Source organism: Phoca vitulina, unplaced genomic scaffold (assembly GCF_004348235.1).
Source record: "Phoca vitulina isolate PV1807 unplaced genomic scaffold, GSC_HSeal_1.0 scaffold9, whole genome shotgun sequence".
NCBI lineage: Eukaryota > Metazoa > Chordata > Mammalia > Carnivora > Phocidae > Phoca > Phoca vitulina.
In genome coordinates, this window is record NW_022589712.1 from 8,597,074 (window position 1) to 8,605,619 (window position 8,546).

The window sequence follows — 8,546 nt, forward strand, 5'->3', positions numbered from 1 at the left end:
CTTCCCCAATGTCTATCACCCAGCCACCCCATCCCTCCCACCCCCCACCACTCCAGCAACCCTCAGTTTGTTTCCTGAGACTAAGAATTCCTCATATCAGTGAGGTCATATGATACATGTCTTTCTCTGTTTGACTTATTTCGCTCAGCATAACACCCTCCAGTTCCATCCACGTCATTGCAAATGGCAAGATTTCATTCCTTTTGATGGCTGCATTATATTCCATTGTATATATATACCACATCTTCTTTATCCATTCAACTGTCAATGGATATCTTGGCTCTTTCCACAGTTTGGCTATTGTGGACATTGCTGCTGTAAACATCAGGGTGCACGTACCCCTTCGGATCCCTACATTTGTATCATTGGGGTAAATACCCAGTAGTGCAATTGCTGGATCGTATGGTAGCTCTATTTTCAACTTTTTGAGGAACCTCCATACTGTTTTCCAGAGTGGCTGCACCAGTTTGCACTCCCACCAACAGTGTAGGAGGGTCTCCCTCTCTCTGCATCCTCTCCAACATCTGTCATTTCCTGACTTGTTAATTTTAGCCATTCTGACTGGTGTGAGGTGATATCTCATTGAGGTTTTGATTTAGATTTCCCTGATGCCGAGTGATGTTGAGCACTTTTTCATGTGTCTGTTGGCCATTTGGATGTCTTCTTTGGAAAAATGTCTGTTCAGCACATGCTTTTATATATTCTCTTTTATGCTTACTCTGGCTAAGCCTCGAGTATGTTACCCAAGTCATCTCAGTACCAGACTCTGAGATGTCTTTGGAGAAATGGGAGCAGCATCATGAAGAATAGAGTTTGATCCTAGAAGAGGTCATCTTTAGAGGTCCCGTGAGGGCTACAGTTAGATTTCAAAGTTTAGTCATATTATACAGACAGTGAAAGACGCCTCTGGTGAGCAGAAGGAGGAGGGAAGCAGGGAGGACAGAAGAAAGAGACATCTGAGACAGAGAGACAAAGAGAAGTCGAGAAAGGATACCCAGGACCTAATTTCTCCTTCGGTTGGATGAACTTTTCTTTAACAATCAAGCTTCTCATCTTTTTAGACCGAATGTAGAAAAACTTTGACAAAATAAAATCAATCTGATCCAAGAATCGTTGTTTGGGAACACAAGGAAAAGCACCATTGAATTCAAATGGCAAACCCAGAGTGTTCTGAAACAGTGATTCTCTCTCCATGTAGTTGATATAGGGTCCATTTGTAAATCTATGTGGGTAAATACATTTATCTATAATTAAATATAATGAATTAGTTCTTGTCCCCAAAATGGCTTACGGATATGATATTTTTTGGTAATATATATTTGTGCATCCTTAAATTTGATTGTGGAAGTAATCACATTTCCTGAATCAAGGTGTTTTGTTTTTTGGTTTTGTTTTATTTCCTTGCTCCTCAGCACACTGATTGTTAGAATGCTCTGGAAGAACAGTGAACCAAACAAGTATCCCTGCCCTAGGGGGGCTTGTACACGCTCCCCCTACACTCCTGTGCTCTGAGGCAAACAATGGTGCTTCTCTACAAGCATCAGAGATCATTTATTCCCTTTCCGGCTTTGGTTTGGGCAAGACTGGCTTCCTGGGTGTGTGGCCTGTGGAACCACAGGGCCCCTGCTTGGGAGAGCCTTGTGCTTAGATGAATGCTCTGCTGTCCCCAGCCTGAAACACATAATCATTTTTGTACAGGGCCTCCCATGTTCATTTTGTCCTGGTCTTGCAAACTATGTAGTCTGTCCCACACTTATGCATTATAATACAAAAAAATCAAAATAATTATTATGTTTCCATAGAGAACTTAGAATATGTCTCCTAAATTATTCAAATATTTTCATATTTGTAACCTCTAAATCGCTAGGAAGTCAGAAGATGATTTTTTTTTAAAGATTTTATTTATTTATCTGAGAGAGAGAGTGAGAGATCACAAGCAGGGGGAACAGCAGAGGGAGAGGGAGAAGCAGACTCCCTGCTGAGCAATGAGCTGATGTGGGGCTCGATCCCAGGACCCTGGGATCATGACCCGAGCTGAAGGCAGACACTTAACCGACTGAGCCACCCAGGAGCCTGATGATTTTTTTTTTTAATGGGGTAAGTGAGGCCCAAGGGATTATGTCTATGTCTAGCTAACACCCATTTTTCCTAAACCTCACGCTGTATTTCTCAGATGTGATTGCTCTACCTTTGTGCTTCCCAGAGCTTGACCTTTCTTCTCATTCCAGCTGAGGACTTAACCAAAGAGAGTGGGGCTCTGAGCTCTGTCCTTGCCACTTTTCTGTGCATTAAATTGGAATTTTTATAACCTGTGGGACTTAGATAGCTCTTCACAGCCAATAACTTTCCAATCATCAAATTTCACTGTGGTTTGGCCGATTGTGAGCATATTTCTACTTCTTTCCTCTAGTTTGCAGAGAACAGGAAGAAAAACAGGATGCACAGGGTAGGGATGAAGCCGGCAGGCGGAATCAAGCTTTCCTAACTCTGGCCTCTGGTCCAGCAAGCCGGACCAACCGTGGAGCCATCAGGAGCCACCGATGAGAAAAATCCTGGTTGCAGGAGACTCAGACCCTCCGGCCACTGCAGACGTGCAGTGTTTCCGAGTTACTCTTCCGTGAGGCCATGGACAGTCTGGTCCGGCTGCCTCTCATCATTACTTTCTTTTTGGATGCTCCTCTAACTTGCACTTACTATAGATCTGTGTTCTCAATAAATGACTATTGTGGCGTAAAACATACCACAGCTTTACTTTGCCAGGATTAGGTTAAATCTGTCTTTGGGGCTGGTGTGTTTCGAGGCAGGGTGATATTATCTTAAATAATTATCAGATCTCCAGAGGTGAATGGGAGAATGAGGATTTACCTTATCTGTGGGACTTAATCCCTTCTATCTTGTTATCAAGCTTCTATGACCTTAATCATGTTTTCTTGTCTGTTTGTATTGTATTTGTGCGTATCTGATATATACATACATATACACACATCATATATATATACATATCATATATATACAAACCATATATGTCATATACATATGGTTCTGACACAGAAGAAGTCTCAGAAAATGTTTGCCGGATTCAAATGTATATTTTGATCAATCAGAAATACAGGGGCACCTGGGTGGCTTAGTCAGTTAAGCATCTGCCTTCGGCTCAAGTCATGATCCCAGGGTCCGGGGATCGAGCCCCGCATTGGGCTCCCTGCTCAGCTGGAAGCCTGTTTCTCCCTCTCCCTCCCCTCGCTCATGCTCTCTGTCGCTCGCTTGCTCTCTCTCAAATAAATAAATAAAATCTTTAAATAAAAAAAAGCAATACACATCTACATTAACACTGCTTGAAAAGTTTAGAAAAGAACGTGGCCATCTGTTGCCATTGTGACTTTCTCTTCTGTGGCTCACAGAACAGGTATCATTCTTCTCTTTCAGCGATGGTTGTGTATACATTCTGAGTGGGGAGAGTCAGTTCTAAAGTCAGTGGTCAGATTAAACTTAGGTGAGATACAACACCAGCACCTTAGAATGACCTACTTTCTACTTTGCAGTCCATAATATCCATTTTAGGTGAATCACAAAGATTCTTATAATAAAGGCTATTCCCCTAATGAAAACAGAGATGGAGTGATCTTCCCCCCACCCTTTTTTTTTAAATTCAAAACCCACAACTTTGTCATAGAGAAAGAAATCTGGAGTGCACGATCAGGACAGTCATTTCAATATATAAAGGCAGAGGCTCCCCCAGCCCTAAAAGTACCCTCTTTCCCTTTCTCGAGCTCTAAACTTTCCTTCATTATTCTCAGACTTTGAAAGCAGTTTGCGGATTTTCAGGAAAAATGGCAAATTTTCAAGCATTCCCTAGAAAGGGTGGAGCCCTGCATTTCTCATTTATCTGCTCTCCTTACATCAGTGCATCAGTGCGATGTTTGCAACCCCAGGCATTTTTTTTTACTCCAGTTCATTCAAGGGTGAACCAGAGATGACAGGCCCGCTGGGCTATGGGGGGTGGGGGGGGGGGGGGGGGGGGAGTGTGAGACTCAAAGTACAAGCAGGTGCCCTCACAGAAGAAAGCTGGACAAAGCTTGAGAAGTCCCTGCTCTCTGATTTCTAGCCCTTCTACAAAGCTGTTTCGTTTCCAATCCATTTTCTTATAAGTTTTGACTCTTGGAAAAGTCTCATGACTTTCCTAGGCAAAGTCTCCAGGGGAGCAAGGTTTCAAAGCCCGCTGCTAAATATGTGCCAGGCTAACACGTGCAAGGGGCATTTGTTTACAAAAACAGGGTAAACGCACAGATTGCTTCTCACCAGGCCTTACACCCCCACAGCTGCTTAACAACTAGTACTGAGACTTGCGGGCGTCTGGGGAACAAACTGTTTTGAAGCCATTTCTTCTCTGGGACTCTTGACTGTTATTATGATGTCATGCATGTTCCTCTTGTTTTGTTCCAGATGTATAACATTAACACAAAAAGTTGGAGGTCATGATTGCATTAGGCTCCAAAAACATTATTGCTTGTCTTTTCAGCGCCAGTCCCCAGAACGACTTGCTAAAGAAGAGCTGGCATTTCTAGCATTTACACAATCGGAGGTCTGGGGTGTGGGGGGTGGGAGTGGGGATGGGGTAGGTCCACTTCACTGGGGACCCCAATAATATTACAGACCCAAGAATATGTCTAGTTCTCAAGGTGGCAGCTTATTTTACTATTGTTATGGGTAAATCAAAAGGGCTTTGGATTGCCTTCACAAACTTACGGAAGGGCTATTAAATACACTTGCAGGGTTAGTCAATTGCAGAGATACTTACACAGGTGTAGTGATGCCAAGTAGTAGCATCTCCATTGTCTGACCTCCAGTTGCCCCATGTGAAAATAGTGTGCTCGGCATGCAAGCATAGCTTCAATACAAATCCCCTAGACCCCCCTTTTAACCAGATAGCCAATCCTCAGCCCCATTATTTCTTATATAGAGACTCACATACATTGGCAGTGAAAACAGAATGATCTCGAAAAGTCTGTGCAACAGTTATCTGTTGCTGCGTAACAAATGACCCCAAACTTCATGGCCTGAGCAACAATCATCCTTTATTATTTCTCACAGGTTCTTGCCTCAGGAACTTAGTTAGGGCACAACAGGGCTGGGCTGCCTCTGTTCCACAACTTCTGGGGCTTCACATGGAAGGCTCAAAGGCTGGGGGCTGAAACCATCTGAAGGCTCATCACTCTCATTTCTGCTAGCTGATGCTGGCTGTTGGAGGGCGGCCTAGCTGGGGCTATGGGCCAGCATGCCCCATGGGGCTTGGGCTTCCTCACAACGTGGTGACTGGATTCTCAGTGTGACCATCTTGGGACAAAGAGAGATCCAGGCAGAGCTGCGTGCATGCCTTTTATGACCTCGTGTTGGCAGCGTGCGGCATCACTTCTACTGTGTTCTTTCGGCCAGGACAGTTACAAAGGCCTGCTCTGGTTCCCAGAATCCACCTCTCGTGGCAGAAGCATTGAATCACACAGTAAACGTGTATTGGATCAGCCACCTTTGAAAAACACAAGCTGCCAGAGGTACCACCTCCATGTACAGTGGCTTTTCTGCAGAAGCAGTGGATTCTCTATCCACATTAGCAAAGGCACCTCCTGAATCAATATTAATGGAGCCGTGTGAGAAGTACAACGACGGCAGGTCTCCCATGGGATGGAACAGCAGTCAGAAAGCCGAACAATCCAGTGGAAACCCTTGAAGAACTTGCCGACTGGAAAGACAGGAGAGCTGATTGCTGGATTCTTCTCCCAGCTAGGCTCTTGGATAAATGTCCAGAGAGTACAAGGCTCAGCAAGTCAAGAGCCAACAAAAGCAACACCATAAAAACAACAACACCCACACTTTCCCGCACTTGATGTTTCTCTAAACTCTATCCCATCTGACTCACAGGACAGCAAGCTGAGTGAAGTATGGACAGTCTTTCCCAGAGAGTCAACGGTAAACAGGGAAGACACTTCTCCTATGTGCAGGGAACTTGCACTTGAGTAGGAGGAGATGGACAAAAGACAAAGCAGAATAAACGAGGTGACAAATGAACAGGAATATGGCAGCTAGTGATGGGCACTGTAGGAACGCTTGCATAGAAAGTGGTGGAGACACACCCAGGGCCGCGCTGAGCCCAGCAGTGCATTTCAAGTGTTCGATGACAACCTCTCCCAGACTCCTGGGATATGCGTCACACACAACTACATTCTATGGATGGAGGAATTCAAGTCACCGGGGACATCCCGTGGCTTCGTGACACCAGCGGCCAGCAGAAATCCCACAGGTTGGTGTAGCAGCAAAGGCCAAGGTGGGAACTCCAGCTTACTGGCAGTCGTCCCTTGTTCCCCGAGGGCTGCACAGCTCCGGGCAGTGGTGGGTGATCAGGACCTGGTCGGTCAGTACAGGTATCTAGGCTGGGCCAGGTGTTGTCTCCCCTCAGGGCCTGGAAGGAGTGCCAGGAGCCCTTTGAGAATGGAGAAATCAGTGACAGAAACACATGATCTTCCCTAGCTGTTTGGATCAGGAAATGAATGAAAATTATCTTTCTCTACATAGTAGATTTGGTCATGAAAAGCTAGATGTAAATACAGTCTTGATTGAACTGTATTTTAAAAGCTCTCTGACATCAGGATTGGCAAAATATTGATAATGGTTGAAGATGAACAAAGGATACGTGGGGGCTCACTAGACTATTCTATTTTGGTATATGCTTGAACATTTCTCAAATAAAAAGTAAGTAAATGAGCAAATAAATAGCTGTCCTTCTGGCAGTGGATCTCTCTCTCCCTCTCCCTCTCTCCTTCTCTTAAAATAAGAACAATTAATTCTAACTAATCTTTTTTGAAAAAGTAAATTTTCAAAAAAAAAAATGTCTAATTCTTCAAACACATTTGGCTTTTCTAGTGCCAAGCAATAGCATATTGAAATAATTGGCGGTATTAGATAATTGGCAGTATTAGCACCACCTTTAATTTCTGTGATAGTTAAATAACACGAATAGGCCTGTTTCTACCTATTGAGAACATATTTACTAAGCATCAGAAGGAGGCAGCGTGGTTGGCGTGGTTACTCGGGAGAGGCGAGAGGAACCTGGGAGTTCTGGGCCCAGGGTCTGATCCCGGCTTTCCTCCAGCAGGTCTGTGACTGGAGGCAGGTCTCCTCCCATTTCAGGGTCTCAGTGTTCTCAGGGAAAGGAAGCGTCTGCTCTGGATCGCTTCAGGGATCCTTCCTCCCAACAATGGGAGCTTGAGACAGGATGGGGAAGACAGGTTAGAATTTCCATGTCCTTGGACCAGAATCAACATAATCTTCTCGGCCATTAGGGATGTTCCTAACATTCGAGGCTTCTCTCTCCCCTTGTCTCCTTGCCCCTCCTCAGGCTAATGTCTTAGACTGTCTGAAAAGGAAACGATGAGAAGATGAGTAACAGCTTCTGGCTATTGAAAATATTTTCACAGTATCTTTGAATTTCTCAGATAACACAGCATATAAAGGTCATTCTCTTCATCCGGAAGAAGGTAAAGCGAACTTCGACCAGACCGCCACAACTCCGTGCCCTGTGGAAACTCTGTGCTTGGGCTGCCACCCCACAGCCACCTTTTCCTTTCCTTCCCCTTGACTGGTGACATGACCTCTCTGGGGTCACTCTCCTCTTCACCCCCTGACCAGAAACCAACCATGGTGTCTCTAAAACACAGCAAGGAAACGCTTGATGCTCAGGCTGTAATATGCTTACAATTCTTTCTAGGCAGTGGGATTGTGACTTCTAATTTTTTATAAATTTTACTTATTTTAGCTTTTCTCTTGGTGTTTCTGGACTCTGCAACTTTTCCTCAATGAGCACGCATTCCTTTGTACTCGGGAAATTAACCCCAATACACACGATGTTTTAAAAAGTAAATACGGTTAGTCCTCAGTTTAAAATCCGTCACTGGTCCTTGGTTGGCTGTCCATGCTTAGCGCAGAAAATTCAGAAGCACCGGCCTGGCCCCTCGGCCTCCAGGACCCGGGTCCCCTACTGACCGATCTTACTCCTGGTTCCCTGACCCTCCGCGCTCGGGTCCTCAGGCTGTCTACTGATCGCACCCACGCCCCGCACCCACACGCACCTGCCCTCTGCCTCTGCTCCCTGCCCTGCCACCACCTTGCCACCAGCGGTCCTCCCCATGTCTGCACTTCCTTATCCCTCCTGCGGGGGGGCAGGGGGCAGTATGCAGCACGCTCCTGCAGCCCGAAGCCTTGTCTGGGGGCACCCTCGGTTACCCCCCGCCCCGCCCGGGCACCCAGGCTATCACGGAAGCAACCCCAAACCGCAGGGCGCAGTGCGTTTCAGGGCCGTTTCTTCACTAGCCGGGAAATGCCCTGTCGCCAGGCTCAGTGTCTTTCTCCAGTTTTGCTGTTTTCTCTTTTGTCTTTTTGGACTTCTCAGTGTCCAGCAATGTCAGACTCACAGCAAGTGACCCATGAAATCACTGAATGTTTGCTTGGGTTTCAGGATGTCTCCGCAGCAATTATAAATCACTAGAGGTCGTTTC